We start from the raw sequence: 18478 nt of genomic DNA on the forward strand, positions 1-18478 counted from the left end.
GAATAATCGATCAATTATGAACATGGTGAGAAACATGTTGAAAAGGAAGAACTCGTCGAAAGAGTTATGGGGAGAAGCGGTAACCACAACTGCATATTTATTGAATATATGTCCAACAAAGAAGCTTGAGAAGATAACACCGGAGGATGCATGGTATGGATTTAAACCAAATATGAGTCACTTGAGAGTTTTCAGTTTTGTAGTGTATCAACATGTTCCAGGATAGCTTAGAAAGAAACTGGATAATAAGCGAGAATTAATGATTCTTGTAGGGTATCACTCTACTGGTGGTTACAAGTTATACGATGCAGCAAATAGAAGGATTATGATAAGCCAAGACATCTCTTTCAACGATATTAAAGAGGCGCAACCGAATGTAACCGGTTGCATTAAAAGTGCAACCAATTACACTAGTGAAAAATCAGTTTCTCCAGTGTTGGAAAGTTCATAACCAACCCCTGTTGAAGCCTGAATTGAAGATAATGTGAGAAGATCAACAAGGCAAAGAGGTTTTCCTCCAAGGCTTCAAAGATTGTGAGTTGTTATGAGATAACGAATTCAATGACGATGGTGGTTTGATCCAATTTGAACTTATGGTCGAATCTGAACCTATTAAAACAGAGGAGGCTTTGAGTGGTCTAAAATGGATTTGTGCTATGAAGAAGGAGATTGAATCAATTGAGAAGAAAAAAACTTATGAGTTAGTTGATCTATCGGAAAGGAAGAATTCAATTGGTGTAAGATGGGTGTACAAAGTGAAGGCAAATCTCAAAGGTAAAATAATCAAGCATAATGCTCGATTAGTTGCAAATGGATTTTTGCAAAGAGAATGAATAGACTTTAAAGATGTATTTACATCGGTGGCTAGAATTGAAACCATTAAGCTAATTATTGGTATTGCTAATAATAACAATTAGTCTATCAACTAAATGGATGTCAAAATCCACGTTTTTTAACGGACCACTTGAAGAGGTGGTATACGTAGAACAACCCCTTGGTTTTGTTATGAAAAACCAAGAGTTAAAATTCTACAAATTGAAGATAGCGTTGTAAGATTTGAAACAATCCCCAAGAGCTTGAAACAAGAGGATATATGGTTTCTTAAAGGAGATTGACTTAAAAAAGTCTGTATCCGAACATGGTGTGTACGCGAAGAAGGATACAAATAAAGGGGTGATAATCCTTTGTCTATACGTAGAAGATTTGTTGATTACGAGCAGCGATGAAGAGTGCATTTCTAAGTTCAAGAATAAACTTATGAAGGAGTTCGGGATGACCGACCTTGATATTTTGATTTTTTTTGAAATTGAGCATTATAATGCTGCAATTACTCCAACTGAACCAAGGCTATAATTTTCGAAGAATGAGGATGAGCAAGAGGTCAATCCAACTCAGTATAGGAGGCTGGTTGGATTCTTGCGTTATTTGTGCAATACACGACCGAATTTGGCGTTTAGTGTTGGCATTGTGAGTAGATTAATGGAGAGATCGGAGTGTTTCACTTGTCAACAATCAAGAGGATTCTAAGATACATCAAAGGATCTATTGGCTGTAAAATTCTCTTTCCCGCAACGAACAAGGGTAGAAAATGCAATTTGCTTGATTTTATCGATTCTAATTGGTGTAAAGATAAATATGATCGCAACTCTACAACAAGATACATCTTTATGTTTGGCAAAACACCAATCTCATGGTGTTCGAAGAAGGAACTGGTAGTAGCACTCTCTTCTTGCGAGGCAAAGTACATTATCGCTTCGTTATGTATGTGTCAAGTCGTGTGGTTAATGAATTTGTTGAAGGTGCTAGGCAACAAAAAGGGTGACGTTGTAATGCTCATGGTTGATAACATTTTCGCTTTAAACCTTGTTAAGAACCAAAACTCCACATGGGAGGAGTAAACATATTGGGATGATATTTCATTATTTGAGAGAATTTGTTAGCGAAGGAAGGTTGAGATTGGGGTATTGTAGAAGTGAAGACCAAGTGGTCGATTTGTTGACCAAGGGAGTCACGATTGAAGTGTTCAAGAGATTGAAGAAGTTCATGTGAATGAAAGACTTCGATGACTTGAATTAAGGTGGTGTGTTAAGAATAAAAGATAATTCAAGTCGATGCAACTAGTTGTAGTTTTATGTCAACATGTTACACTTCTTTGTAAAATGTCAAATATAAGCAAAATATAATTTGTTGCACTAATAGTGCAACCGGTTACACCTGAAGCCTTTTTTGTTAAAACTGAAACATAAGCAAAATGGAATCGGTTGCACTAATAATGCAACTAGTTACACATGTGAGTTTTAGTTTTATTGTTAGTTAATTGTAAATTATCTCTTGTATTGTTATATAAATATCTTTAGGGTATTTTGTGAGAAAATTAACGAGAAAATCACTATACTTCTCTCTCTCTCACACACACAATTACTACTCAATTATTTTCACCAACATTGTAATTTCAATTTCTAACAATTCATACTAGTTAGACTAGGAAAGGTGAATTTAGAGATTTTTCTTTAAAAAATAACCATCTTTTTAAATTAAATTTTCCAAAATAGCCATAATTTCAAATAAAATACCAAACTAACCAAGTTGACATTTCTCTTGTGTATATAAGACGACATATAAGACGATATTTTAAAGAAAAATTGAAAGAAAAACTTAAAAGATGAGTGAAAAATTATGGGGAGAGAATGAAAATCAATGAAAATGATGGGGAGGGGCCGAGGTCTATATAGAAAACACTAAACAATGCAGTAGCCACTGCATGTGGCTCTAGGAGCATGCATTTGTCACATGTAGTGGCACATCCAATAAACATGCGTCAACAAACATGACGTCTATGTACAACAAATGAATGCATGCGCCAGCATGTATGACTACTCCTCTTGTCTTCGACTTTTTTTTTGTAATTATGATTATTTTGAAAAATTAATTTAAAAAAATAGAATTTAGAAATTGAGATAACTCATTTTAAAATAAATTTTCTATTTGTGGATTTGTTAACCTATATCCTTGGAGGACAAGTTAACATCACCAAAAGGGGGGAAATGTGTATTCGAATTTGTATGAAAAATTAATTGACTCTTCAAATGGTTGTTTATTGGGAAAATACTACTACTACTCTACAGTAGTCCTAAAAATTTTATTGAAATGTGAGCACAAATGTCAATATTTGGACCAATTTTCAAACACAAAACGTAACATTTTCACACTCTAGCAATGACACAAACCAAACCGCTAAAAATCTTTTTCTCCAAAAAAAGAAGGAATCAACACAACACACATCAAACTCTTCCCAACGATTCAACTCAACTCAACTCAGTCATGCACGCATGCACTTCACTTTCCCAATTCAAAACCCTCAATTTCCTTCCTTGATTTCATCCAAATCCTCTTAGATCCATCTCATCCAACAATCGCCGATGTCGAACCTCATCCTTTCCATCTCTTTAATCGGTAATCATACTTTTCAGTTTCATTACATTAACCAATCTTAAACCCTCATATTGCATGTTATGCTGATTCAGTAATTTTTCAAATATTGTAGGTGGATTGGGATTTTTTCAGTGCATTTTGCTGAAAACATCGCTTGTGTTATTAATATTGTGTAACACAGTGTTAATAGTTGAGTGTGGTTCATATGATAGAACACTAGAAGCTCCTTTATTGTCTCCAGTTGCACAAATTCCTTCTGTTATGGCTCACCCCCCATTGTCCCTTTATCTTTCCAGTAAGGCCAAACCATCACACTTTACTGTTTGCTTTCTAAAACATTTTCAGTTTTTAATTTTTACTTTGTATTGTGATTGGAATGAGAATCACATTTGGATAAGAATCTTATTGTAATTTTGTATTGCCATATGACTTAATATGCTTTATTTTATTCAACCAGATTATTGTAAAAAAGACATGGTATTGAAACGAGGTAGTGAGGGCTTCCTTTGCGTTTATCCTGCAAAGTTAGACCTTCTTCTTTTGAATGTCTCTCAAAACCCTGACTGGAATCTTTTTCTTGATGAATTGGCTGCACAATTGGGGGTGCGGGCTACTCAAATTGAACTGATAAACTTTTATGTACACAGCTTGTCGACATTGAATATATCGATGTATATCACTCCGCAAAAAGATATCAGTTTCTCTGCATATGAAGCATCTAAAATAAACTCTTCCCTTATATTTCACAAGGTTCGACTAGACAGTAGATTCGTGGGTGACTACAGGGTTCTCAATTTGACCTGGTTTAAACCTCCACCTCCTTCAAAAGGTAAATACAGACATCAGAACTTCTGAAATATGTCATTGTCACTACAGTTTGTGATGCTTTGGTGTTTTTGATATTTGAGAAAACTTACAGTGAGGTGGTTATGGCCCATAAAATATATAGCTAATGTTTTTCTTTACTTGGTAATGAAACCTTTGTTATATATGTGATCTTAGTGTTTTAACATCTTAGACTTCATTACTTAATATCTATAGATTTCTTGTTCATTTGTTTGTTTCATTGTCACTTCCAAGTGGTAAGGAAGGAAAGAAAAAGATACAATGATGCTATGGGGTCTAATCCGTTATTTGCTCACCATGGCTTCTTAATTCAGTCTGACTTTTTCCTGCAAACCCAAATCTTATAATAGCAATGGTACTTCATTAAGGGTGTGGGCCCTTTGATGGTTGTGGGTCCAAGAATGAATATCTATGCATTTATATATTATAACATATCGTTGCATTCTACTGCAGATCCTACTTTTGCTGCATCAACTGTGAAAACTCCTGGGAGACAAGAACTAACAGCTACATCATCAAGTACTTCAGACAGGGGAAGGCATTCAAATTTGATTGTTATCCTTGGAATTGTTACTGGAATACTCATCATTTCCATTATATGTTTGCTTATACTTTGTTTATGCACGCTCAGGCCAAAGACAAAAACACCTCCTATAGAAACTGGCAAGTGCTCTAGTTCTAACTGCTATTGTGTGTATTTTCATTTTTGCATTTCTATAACAACATTCTAATGATGAAAACTGCTTTAAGTTATATTTGGCTGCCTTTCTTGATTTGGATATCATAAAGGCAGTAAGTGTAACAGTTAAGTCGAGGAAAATTGGCTTCCTTTCCAAAGAAAAACTAATTCCTGGCACAGAATTTATAAGATAGAAAGTCTGCTGAAGCAAATTAATTGCTTTTGTTCATTAAAGATGGGCATTTCCGAAGCAGATGTTTACTTGAAATTTCTTTATTAGAATTTAATATTTACGTACACTAATGTTTGTGATTGGTCTGAAACTTGATTTAGCATACAATTTTATCTATTGGACCTGGACTAGACTATTGATACACACTCACACGATAATTTCCATGATCAGCTGTAAATTATATGGTATTCTATGCATTCTATACTACTGACATTTGATTTATTTCCAACAGAAAAACCAAGGATAGAACACACAATTTCATCTGCTGGGTCACTTCCATACCCAACCAGTACCGTTTTATTTCTTATGAAGATCTTAGAGAAGCAACAAACAATTTTGAATCAGCAAGCATACTTGGAGAAGGAGGTTTTGGTAGAGTTTTTAAAGGTGTCTTGAATGATGGAACTGCTGTTGCGATTAAGAGGCTTACTAATGGAGGACAGCAGGGTGGCAAAGAGTTTTTGGTTGAGGTTGAGATGCTTAGCCGGTTGCATCACCGTAACCTTGTAAAACTAGTTGGATACTATAGCAATCCTGACTCATCACAAAACCTACTTTGCTATGAACTTGTCCCAAATGGAAGTTTGGAGGCCTGGCTTCATGGTAATGTAATTTCTTAAATAATGGGTTCAGTTTTTTAATCTTGAACTACCTGCTTTATGTGTCTATTGTTACCACTGATAGTTATTTTCAGAAATGTTTCATTATGCTTATTGAAATTAGCCCTGATTTCTCCCAGGTCCCTTGGGAATAAACTGCCCTTTGGATTGGGACACCAGGATGAAGATTGCACTTGATGCTGCAAGAGGACTTGCTTACTTGCATGAAGATTCACAGCCATGTGTCATACACAGAGATTTCAAGGCATCTAATATATTGCTTGAGAACAACTTTCATGCTAAAGTTGCTGATTTTGGTCTAGCTAAACTAGCACCTGAAGGCGGAGTTAATTACCAGTCCACTCGAGTCATGGGCACATTTGGGTAAGTTTCATTATATTGTTTTTCACTTTTTATTTCCATTTGATTTATAGTTAAGACTTCAGACAAAATGAAACTGTTATGCAGGTATGTAGCACCTGAGTATGCCATGACCGGACACCTACTCGTTAAAAGCGATGTTTATAGCTATGGGGTTGTCTTGCTAGAACTGTTGACCGGAAAGAAACCTGTGGAAATGTCACAGCCAACTGGGCAAGAGAATCTTGTAACTTGGGTTAGATTCATAACTTTATGTTCCTTCAATATTCTCATTGAGTTCATTTCAAACTCAAGCATTTCAACCTGGTTTCTGTTCGAAATGATTGAATGTAAATCCGTCCTTTGTAGTTTACATTAGATAGAATTTTTTTTAGCAAGTTATGTTTTCAGGCAAGGCCAATTCTTAGAGATAAGGAGCGGTTAGAAGAACTTGCTGATCCAAGGCTTGGGGGAAGGCATCCGAAGGAAGATTTTGTCCGCGTTTGCACTATCGCTGCAGCCTGTGTTGCACCTGAAGCAAGCCAACGGCCTACAATGGGTGAAGTGGTACAGTCTCTTAAAATGGTGCAGCACATCACTGAAAATCACGATCATGCATTACCGTCATCCAATACAAGGCCTAACCTGAGACAGTCTTCTACCGCATATGATTCTGATGGGACATCTTCAATGTTTTCTTCTGGTCCTCACTCTGGCCTAAGTGTCTTTGACTATGAAAACATTTCTAGGACAGCTGTTTTCTCTGAAGATCTTCATGAAGGACGATGAATGTAGTTTGAAATGCAAGCTAACTGCGAACCTGCTTACAATCCAAAGGTTTTTGCATCATAATCTAGAGACCTTTTCTTTCACGTGACGAAAGATGGATGGAACCATAGCCAGTGAGATTTTCTAGCAATGAAAGCTAAAAGGTGTTGTTGCTGGTTGGCTAGAAAAGAGATTCTTCTGCTGTCATTTTTGCCATCCTCCACGGTAAACCACACTCATGTTCTCCGCCAAGTGGTGGTTGGTTCCATGTGGATATAACTTGGCACTTATGTGCATTATAGTTTGTTACCTTGTTTCAAAGTTTTACAGGCTTAAAAAAATATTTAGTTTTTAATTAAAATGAAAAAAAATCCGTATTGGTTCACTATAATTTTCTTATAGGAATCTTCATGAGTGGGCTTAATCGGGTTCAAATGTTAAAAGAAAATGTTTTAGAGTGTCTGGCTCTCGTAAAAGGCTTTAAATTGCTTCAAATGGTAAGTTTAAAAAAAAAAAAATTGTGTATTCAATACATTGAAAATTAAAATAAATATTTTTTCGGTCTAATAAAAAGTGTCTAATTTGTATTTTTTTATATCTTAAAATAAATGTTTTTTTAAAATACTAATACTATTTATTTATTTTTTCACTATTATATTTTTATTTATTAACTTTCACTATTTTCAACTACTCCAATAACTATAACAAATATGAGTATTTTAATGAATGATATTAATTTTATTATTAAAATCAACATATTTAATTATTTTCTTAAGAATTACACAAAGTTCACTATAATAAATATGAGTATTTTATAAATGATATTAATTTTATTATTTAAATTAACATATCTAATTCTTTTTTTAAGAATTACACAAAGTTCAAGGAAGTAATTTTTTTAAAGAATATTTTATTTATTTAGAATCTTTTTAAGAGTGTTCCATAAAGAGTGTCTCGAACACTTATTATCAATGTTCTAAAATCTAGACCGATCATTGGCCCTGTCAAGCTATTGAATTATTAGATTATTGGTCGGATAAGTTAAACATTGATCGGAATGCATGACTTTTAATAATTTTTTAATAATCTGAAAAATATATTTTTATTTTTGTTTGGCAATATGATATTTTTCTTTTGTTAATTTATAATATTATTATATTGCTTAATTAATTTTAAAATTTTTTAAATTTATTATATTATTTTATTGAATGATTACTGATAAATAAGTTTAATGAGAAATATATTAAAAAGAATTGTTGTAATTATAAAATATATAACTCTTCTCTTTGACCAATAACATAAAAGAAATTTACGGTAGAGTTGGTAAAACTATAATCCTTATAGTTTTAAAAGGTTACATGTCCAATTCTTAAAACTTGATAAAATTTTACTATTATAATTTTAACATTATTTAGTTATTAAAATAGGGCACCAAAACTTAAGAAAAATGAAAAAAAAATTATAGTTAAGCTAAAAAATAAATATAAAAAGACCAATCTCTGTCTGCTTAAGAAATCCATCGATTTACAGTTCTGATTAATAAATCGATCGGGTTACACCGGTTTTTATCGGATCAATTACAATTATGGTTCGATGACCTTAATAGACCACTCTACCATCTGGTTCACAGTTGTAAGATCCCAATTTTGACCCTAAGATCTCTCATGTTATCCCATCATTTGCATTGGTTTAGGGATCACACCTTGACATCCTCCTCACCCCTCATTTCATTGGGTTTGCATTGGGAGAGATCACCAAGCACTTTTGATTGTATCATATTTTATTTTATTTTGTTTGCTAACCAAAATGCCAAAAATATGTCTATGTATGTCTTTGTTTCTTTTGTAGGTGTGTGTATGTCCATTTGTGCCCTACCAAGTTCATAACTAGGGTTTGAGAACCTCAATGCAAGATATTAATCAAGTAAAGGTTCACAATGGTTCTAAGTACCATATATGGATCCACATGATCTTCAATTGTCATTTTGATAAAGAGTTTGAAGCTTGTTTGCCTTGGAAGCCCTAATTCATCTGGGTATCTGAAGGAGAAGAGCGATCCAAAACGCAACGGAATTTAAAAAATTTCTCCTATAGTGATCCTTACGAATGGGCATGATCAGTGATAGAATCGTTACCTCTTGTGGCGATTGAAATCTTTGATGTAGATCTATGGAGCGATCACGAACGTTGAATGGTGGCAACGCCTCTACTCAGTCCACACGAACGGATTCCTTCAATCTCAGTGTTAGCTGCTAGGAATGAAGGCTTTGAGTGAGTGAGAGAGAGAGAGAGAGAGAGAGAGAGAGAGAGAGAGAGAGAGAGAGAGAGAGAGAGAGAGAGGAGAGAGAGAGAGAGAGAGAGAGAGAGAGGAGAGAGAGAGAGAGAGAAACGAAATTGCAACTACACAAATGCTTATGCACAAGGGTTCTATTTATAGAACCATTTGTGTGGGTTGCAAGCTAAAAAGCCCACTTAAGTGTATGTGGCCCATATCTTATGATATGCCAAAATCACTTAAGCGTGTGGTACCTTACCATATTCCGTATTCTACTTAAGTACACTGTACCTTACGATGTTCTACAGTTCACTTAAGTGCACCGTACCTTACGGTGTTCCTCAGTTACTCTATCTCTCATCAATCCGACCTTTTGTGTGTGACCCTGTAGATTTTCGCGACATTAGCAATTATATTAAATCACGTATTTAACATAATAAATAGTGAGCGGTATCTAGCAACACATCACTGCTACCCAAGACACGAAAATGTCATGTGATCTGACAAATCCTTTTGTGATAATACTCATGTGTATAATTACTCTTTTGCCCTTACGTCTATATTGAACACAAGGCATATACCGTGTCATCCTTGTCCAGTTCAATATTGGGCCCGTAGACATTTATCCTGTTACGCAGGATGGGCAAATTCCATCTAGGTCACTCATGTCCCTTAGCATGCTTCGTGGAGTACCCATCAACTGTCTTTATGGTCATCCAGTTACGGACAATGTTTGATCAGCAATAAGGCACTCGACTCTACATCTAGGGTACATAGTGGTTTCAGGTCCAAGGGGGGTATACACCATTATCACCATGAGAATAACTCATGACACTTAGCATAACATTATATATAGTATTCTCATAGCGGGTCAATCCAGTATAAATATTACTCTCAATATTCATACTTATGTTTAAGACTTGATAACTCCTTATCCATGATCCATGAGATGTGATCATCAGTCTATATACATAATAGTCTTAATGCTTTAATGTTATCCCACTTCACAACAAAGCTCAACTACGGATACTTTAAGAATAATGTCCTTATGTTTAATGAGATCTCATGATTAAGTCACACTTGATACATTAAACGGACTAGCTATTCTAGGTACTTTATTAAACAAACATAATAAAGAAAAAACCTTTTATTATTAATAAATAATTCGATACAAGTACCAAAAGTATTGGCATCTAGGGCTTACACCAACAATCTCCCACTAGCACTAAAGCCAATCGGGCATACCCCTAATGCCCATAGATCTAGTATGGCCATCATGCTTCTGCTGTGCAAGAGGCTTTGTCAGTGGGTCAACAATATTTTCAAGTGTAGGTACTCTGCATATTTTCATATCTCCTCTATCTATTATCTATCGAATGAGGTGATAACGCCTAAGTATGTGTTTGGATCGTTGGTGAGATCTAGGCTCCTTAGCTTGTGCGATAGCACCATTGTTATCACAATAGAGACCAATGGGATCCACAATGCTAGGAACTATGCCAAGTTCACTAATGAACTTTTTGATCCAAAGAACTTCCTTTAATGCACGTGAGGCAGCAATATACTCGGCCTCAGTTGTAGAATCAACAACTGTATCTTGCTTTAAACTTTTCCAGCTCACAGCGCCACCGTTTAAGAAAAACACATAACCAGATTGCTATATAAAGTCATCCTTATCTGTTTGGAAGCTAGCATCGATGTATCCAATTACAACAAGCTCCTCCTGGCCTCCATATATCAAGAATGAGTCCTTAGTCCATCTCAAATACTTAAGGATATTCTTGACAACTACCCAATGAGCATCACCGGGATCAGATTGGTACCTACTCGTTGCACTTAAAGCATATGAGACATCTGATCGAGTACATAACATGGCATACATGATAGATCCTATTGCAGATGCATATGGAATCTTATTCATGTGATCCCTTTCTTCCTTAGTTGAAGGGGATTGTGTTTTTGATAGACACAAGCCATGTTGCATAGGTATGAATCCTTTCTTGGAATCATGCATATTAAAGCATCTCATCACTTTGTCTATGTATGTACTCTGACTTAGGCCAAGCAGTTTTTATGATCTATCTCTATAGATCCTGATTCCTAATATATAGGCTGCTTCACCTAGGTCCTTCATAGAAAAGCATTTCCACAACCAAGACTTTACTTGTTGCAGGGTAGGGACATTGTTTCCAATGAGTAATATGTCATCTACATATAATACCAGGAAAACGATCATGCTCCCACTAACCTTCTTGTAGACACAAGGCTCATCTTCGTTCTTGATGTATCCATATTATTTTATGGTTTCATCAAAACAAAGATTCCAGCTTCTGGAAACTTGCTTCAATCCATAGATTGATCTTTGTAACTTACATATCTTTTGGGCTTCTTCTGGTATGTCAAATCCTTCAGGTTGTGTCATGGACATATCCTCAAGAAGATTCCCATTAAGGAAAGCAGTTTTGACATCCATCTGCCATATTTCATATTCATGATATACAGCGATAACAAGTAAAATTCGAACAGATTTAAGCATTGCAACTGGTGAAAAGGTTTCGTCATAGTCAACCCCATGAATTTGTTTATATCCTTCTGCAACCAGTCTTGCCTTATAGGTATGTACCTTACCATCCATGTCAGTCTTCTTTTTGAAGACCCACTTTCATCCTATAGGGTTAACTCCTACAGGAGGCTCTACCAAGGTCCAAACTGGGTTTGTGTACATGGAATCCATTTCAGATTTCATGGCTTCTAGCCACTTCTCAGACTCGGGACCAATTATGGTCTCTTGGTAGGTCACATGCTCATCTTGATCCATGAGTAATATATCACCTTGATCAGTTATGAGATATCCATATCTTAGGTAGGTGACGTATCCTGCTTGACCTACGTTGGTCTTGTTCTACTTGAGCAAGTTGCTATTCCATAACTACTTGTGTTTACTGCTCTAATTCTTCCATAGGTGTATCGATGCTTTGTGATTCTTGAATTTCTTCAAGCTCTACTTTCTTCCCACTGATTCCTTTGGAAATAAAATCCTTTTCTAGGAAAATTCCAATTCGAGCGACAAACACTTTTCCCTCAGAAGGATTGTAAAAGTAATACCATATTGTTTATTTAGGATACCCCACAAATAATCATTTATCAGATTTGGGCTCAAGCTTAGTTGAAATTTATCGTTTCACATAAGCTTCGCAACCCCAAATATTCATGTAAGACATATGTGGTTTCTTACCACTCCATATCTCATATGGTATCTTCTCAACCTTTTTGGATGGAACACTGTTAAGTGTGTAAGTTGCTGTCAATAGTGCATGTCCCTAAAAGAAGTTTGGAAGATCGACGTGACTCATCATGGATCAGACCATGTCTAATAAGGTTCGATTTCTTCTCTCAGATACACCGTTCCATTAGGGTGTTCCAGGAGGAGTAAGTTGGGATAGGATCTCATACTCTTTCAGATGGTCATCAAACTCTAGGCTTAAATACTCACCACCTCGATCTGATCGAAGAGTTTTAATATTCTTACCTAGTTGGTTTTGTACTTCATTCTTGAATTCCCTGAACTTTTCAAAGGACTCTGATTTGTGTTTCATTAAATACACATAACCATATCTACTAAAATCATCAGTGAATGTGATGAAGTACTGGAAACCTCCTTTGGCTGGTATGTTCAGTGGTCCACATACATCAGTATGTATGAGGGCCAAAAGATCATTAGCTCTTTCACTTTTTCTGTGAATGGAGACTTTGTCATCTTTCCAATTAAACAAGATCTGCATGTCTCATATGATTCACAATCAAAAGAGTCCAAGAGTCCATCTTTATGGAGTTTGGAAATCCGTTTCTCATTTATGTGGCCGAATCGACAATGCCAAAGGTAAGTTGGATTTAACTCAATAGGTTTCATCCTTTTAGTATTAATATTATAAATAGACATTTCAAGATCAAGAACATATAGTCCATTGTTCATTTGTGCAGTAACATAGAATATATCATTCAAATAAATGGAGCAACAATTGTTCTTTATTATAAATGAAAAACCAAACTTGTCTAAAAAAGAAACATAAATAATATTCCTGCTAATTGCAGGTACATAATAACAATTATCTAACTGAATTATTAAACCACTAGGTAAAGTCAATACATAAGTTCCTACGACTAAAGCAACAACCTTTGCTCCATTGCCAACTCGTAGGTCAACTTCACCTTTTGCCAAATCTCTACTCCTTTTTAACCCCTGCACATTGGTACAAATGCGAGAACCGTATCCATTATCTAATACCCATGATCCAAAAGTAGATAAATTAATTTCAATAACAAAAATACCTGAAGTTGAAGTCTCTACTCCATTCTTCTTATCTTTCAGGTACTTTGGGAAGTTTCTCTTCCAGTGTCCGGTCTTACCGCAATGGAAGCAGGTGCCTTCCTTTGCTATGCCTCCACTAGGCTTCAAAGAAGGAGCAATGGGTTTGGGTTTGACAACTTCCTTGTCTTTATCTTTATGACCCTGCTTGGTGGATCTTTTGTTCTGTCTCTTTCCATTTCCGATCATCAGAATGAACTTCCCTTTTGACTTCAGATTCTGTTCAGCAGTTCTTAACATGGCTAGCAGTTCGGAAGAGATTTGTCCATATTATTCATATTGAAATTAAGGACAAATTTTCTGAATCTATCTGGCAACGATTGCAAGATCAAATCAGTCGCAAGTTCCTTTCCGAGGGGAAAACCCAACCTATCAAGGTTCTCCACATACCCAATTATCTTGAGCACATGGGGACCTACAGGGGCTCCCTCAACTAACTTTCCTTGAAAAAGGGCTTTTGAAACTTCAAACCTTTCATGCCTTACTTGCTCTTGATAGAGCATCTTCAGGTGTTCGATCGTATCGAACGTTGTCATGTTCTCATGTTGCTTTTGCAACTCTGAGTTCATGGTAGCTAGCATGAGGCAAGCAGTTTCATTGGCATCATCGACATGCTTATTATAAGCATCTCTTTCTGCCTTAGGTGCAGAACTAGGAGGTTCCTCTTTAGGAACAGGTTTCTCCAAGACATACAACTTTCTATCATGTTTGAGGACAATCCTCAGATTTCGGTGCCAATCCAGAAAATTTGTCCCAGACAAATTTTCTTTGTCAAGGATTGATCGTAAAATGTTGTTAGAGGTGTTTGTTGTCATGGTAATATACATCAAAATAATGAAAATATAAGTATCAATAACATATTTAATTAGGGTTTTAATTAAATATGCTCCCACTATTTTACTCAAAACAAATGACCCTTACTATTTGATTCGGAAAATCCCGTTGGAAGATGTTCTAGTGGGTCGAGATCCACAGTTCACTTTGTTTTAAGTCCGTGTAGGCGGATTACACAAAACTAGGTTATTTAGGTAGGAACTCCTTCCAATTGCATCTAATACAACTCTCGAATATTTTAGTTGGGTGAATAAGTCCTTATTCCAATCCATCACATGGATCATTTTCAACTCTTGCTTCTAAACATATATAATCTTATTATAATTTGTTTAGTTAAGTTTGACCCATTATTTTAACAATTGGATATTACAATTATCCCATCGCACCTTACTAATATAGAATATGCACCTCGCGTAGGCGAAACCTACATTATTCGATACTAGTCTTGATGAGTGCTAAACTTGGAAAGCATAAACATAATATTTAATTTGAGGGAATTTGCAATTATTCTGATCTCACCAACTTATTTATCATATAAATCGTCTCTCACATGCATCAACATACATTCACATGCATCAACATACATAATGAAACAGTTATGGCCCCTAGCGCAATTGTTCTCCCAAGCCAATGAGAGAACCTAAGCTAACCTAATAACGATCTAAGCTTCTCCAAGCAAGATCTTCAAGGTTGTCCTCCTTTGATATTGCATTCTTCTTTTTCTTCATAACATTACATTACATAAAAGAAACTCGTTTTACATACGAGGGAGTGAGATTAGAAAATAAGTTACATTAAGATATTAAAAGAGAGGCACGAAACGCAAGTTGTATTTTAAAATCCCAAAACAAAATAAAGAAAAACTAAGGCCATAACCGATCACCACACGACAATAATAATAAGCACATTATTATTATTAATTTAAATCCTATTAATTAATTAAAACCAAATTAAATTTCGGCGCCCGATCACACTACGCAGAGTTAGCCGGGGGTTCCAAAGCATTCATTTGAAATCGACGTCGTTTTTCGCATCAACACTTGATACTTTAAAGCACAACTCTTGCGCAGTTGATAACACTAAAATTTACCGTATTTTCGACTCCGATTTCACATGTATTCTAGTTGTTTTATTGTCATTTTGTTGTGTTATTGCTATGTTTTTCTTTGTTTTCAGGTTTTTACTTTAATCGGAGCCCCGATCGAGAAAAGGAGTGAAAAAGGGCTAAAAACCCTAAAATTCAGCATTTTGTTCTTGTGGCCTACCCCATGGCTGGCGCCATAGACCCTGCCATGACGTGTCCAAGCTCAACTTCCATCAACTGCCACGTTCTCCACTACTTCCACTATGGCGCCTCATTTTGTGCTTGTGGCGAGCGCCATAGCCTTGTGGCGGGCGCCACAAGAGGAAAATGGTTTCCCTCCTATTTTCAAGTTGAAGGGCATCCAAGTCATTTCCATCTTTTTACTTGCTTATAAATAGAAACTCGAATTCACTTTTACAATCATCCAAACTTAGAACAGAGGCAAACTCAGAAGCAACTTTGGTTCACTTAGGCATATATTCAGTATTTTATAGTGGTAATCGCTTCACATTGGAGTGTTACCACAATTGTGTAATAGAGTCTGTGATAGAGTCTGTAATCGAGTTTGGAGCACTTTGGAAGGAAGTTAATCCTGCCGCCATTTTCATTTCCGCATTGCAATTTACTCAACCCTCCGATTGGAGCAGGTTTTTATTACTTGTCTTTATCTTATTTATTTTCCCGCACTCGCTTTACTTTATTTATTTTTCCACACTCGCTTTACTTTATTTATTTTCCCGCACTCGCTTTACTTTGTTTATTTCCTCGCACTCGCTTTAAATTATTTATTTCCTCGCACTCGCTTTACTTTTATTTATTTCCTCGAACTCGCTTTAAATTATTTATTTCCTCGCACTCGCACTACTTTCATTTACTTTCTGCACTCGCACTATTGTAATTGAACCGATAATCCGTACAATTGTTCATAGCAATACTTAAAGGCTATTTTAACTTTCAACTTAAGTTTTCCCGCACTTCAATTCCGTTGGGTAAGATCGAAAGCCGTCCAACGTCTATTTAAACTTAATTGTTTTTAACTATTTCAAAAACAGCGAAAGCGTTTTGTCTAGTTCATTAGGAGTTTTTAACTTAAGAAGAAAAGAGATTTTAAAACTATTTTCGGACGCGTTTATAAGTTTAGAGTCTGGTTCATTAGAACCTCTTTTGGTTAAGAAGTCCAGGTTATAATACTTTTCAACTTAGTTAAGATACTATATTTCTTAAAAATGGGTTTACTACTCTAACGCAATGCGCGTCTTTTTATAAGTGATAATAAGAGGGTTTGATTAGGGAGTACAACTCGGTTCTGAATACGCGAAAGCGACAGTTCCTGTTAAATTAGTTCTTTTCAAAGTAGGAAACATTGCCCATAAGTAATTCTATTAGCAAGTACTTGGATCGTCAATCGATTATGTGAATTACATTCGACCTTATCTTTATCAATTGATCTTTACTCAATACTTTACTTTGCATTGCACGATCCAAAAACACCTATTTTGATTGCCTTTGATAAACACCATAACAATAGTTAACGATAGATTGACACTTGGTCTCTGTGGATTCGACAATCTTTTATATTACTCTGACGCGTTCGTATACTTGCGAAAAAATACCGCATCAAGTTTTTGGCGTCGTTGCCGGGGACCAATTTCGTCAAATTTCAATTCCTGTTGTTATATCGTTTAGACTTAGGTTATTTCCCGCTGGTCAATGCGAAGAACTTGCAACACCGGAAGTTTAAGTTTAGTAAACCCTCTGGAGGAACCTGAACGTTACGCTCGCGCACGTTTATTCTTTCATAGAATTAAGAGAGCTATGGCCGAAGATCAAAACCAAAGACCTCTTAAGGACTTCGCTCAACCATCTAATGAAGAACCTAGTTCTAGTATAGTAAACCCAATTATCCCAACTAATAATTTTGAACTTAAACCATCCCTGTTGCAACTAGTGCAACAGAGACAATTCGCAGGTCTCGCTACTGAGAACCCTAACCAACATTTAAAAATATTTCTTCAATTAGCAGATACTTTTAAAACCAATGGAGCTTCTCCTGAGGCAATACATTTAAGATTATTCCCTTTTTCCCTCAGAGATAAAGCCCTATCATGGTTAGATTCCCTTTCACCTAATTCCATTACGACTTGGGATAACCTTAGAAGAGTTTTTCTTGCTAGATACTTTCCCCCGAGTAAGACCGCCGTTCTTCGAAACCATATAACTAGATTTACCCAAAACCAAGGAGAATCGTTGTTCGAAGCTTGGGAGAGATATAAAGAGTTGTTACGAGCGTGCCCACATCATGGTTTAGAAAATTGGTTAATCATTCAAACCTGCTATAATGGACTTCATTATAACACAAAGATGACCATCGACGCTGCCGCAGGCGGTGCTCTTATGAACAAACCTTATCCTGAAGCTAGTGCCCTCATCGAAGATATGGCTCAAAACCATCAATCATGGGGAGTAGAACGAGCTACAGTTGAAAAGAAGGAAGCCCAATGAGGAGTGCATGAACTAAGCTCTATAGACATGATGCAAGCTAAAATGGACGCATTAGCCCTCAAAGTCGAGCATATGAGCATAAACCCGAATACTGTTGTCGCAGTTTCATCGGATTGTGAGATATGTGGAACCAAAGGACACCAATCTGCAGAATGCAGTCTGTTAAACGAAACCCACTCTGAGCAAGTGAACTACACCCCAGGGAACCCATATTCGAATGCCTATAACCCTGGATGGAGGAATCACCCGAACTTCTCCTATAAAAACAATAACCCTATCCAAAATAATGCACCTCCGAGACCTAGTTATCAAGCCCCAAGATCAAATCAACCTATGCAACCTGTGCCACCAAAGCCGAGCCTTGAGAAAATTATGGAAATTTTTATCACCGCTCAAACCCAACAAAATAAGGAGTTCATGAACTAAAAAATTCATGTTAACGAATTGATTACTCAGTTAGGAACCAAGGTTGACCAAATAGTTACTCATACCAAGATGCTTG

The 18478-nt window shown here is 36.0% G+C and overlaps 1 non-coding gene and 1 pseudogene across 1 annotated transcript; one reads left to right on the plus strand and one right to left on the minus strand.

Annotated features, from left to right (window-relative positions):
* Positions 1-3168: 3168 nt before the first annotated feature.
* Positions 3169-7301, plus strand: LOC127097807 (probable serine/threonine-protein kinase PBL9; annotated as a pseudogene).
* Positions 7302-17673: 10372 nt separating this feature from the next.
* LOC127098721 (small nucleolar RNA R71) lies at positions 17674-17780 on the minus strand. Its single transcript, XR_007793423.1, has one exon. It is a non-coding gene; the product is annotated as a small nucleolar RNA R71 (small nucleolar RNA).
* Between the last annotated feature and the right edge of the window lie 698 nt (positions 17781-18478).

Source organism: Lathyrus oleraceus, chromosome 6 (assembly GCF_024323335.1).
Source record: "Lathyrus oleraceus cultivar Zhongwan6 chromosome 6, CAAS_Psat_ZW6_1.0, whole genome shotgun sequence".
Classification (NCBI taxonomy): domain Eukaryota; kingdom Viridiplantae; phylum Streptophyta; class Magnoliopsida; order Fabales; family Fabaceae; genus Lathyrus; species Lathyrus oleraceus.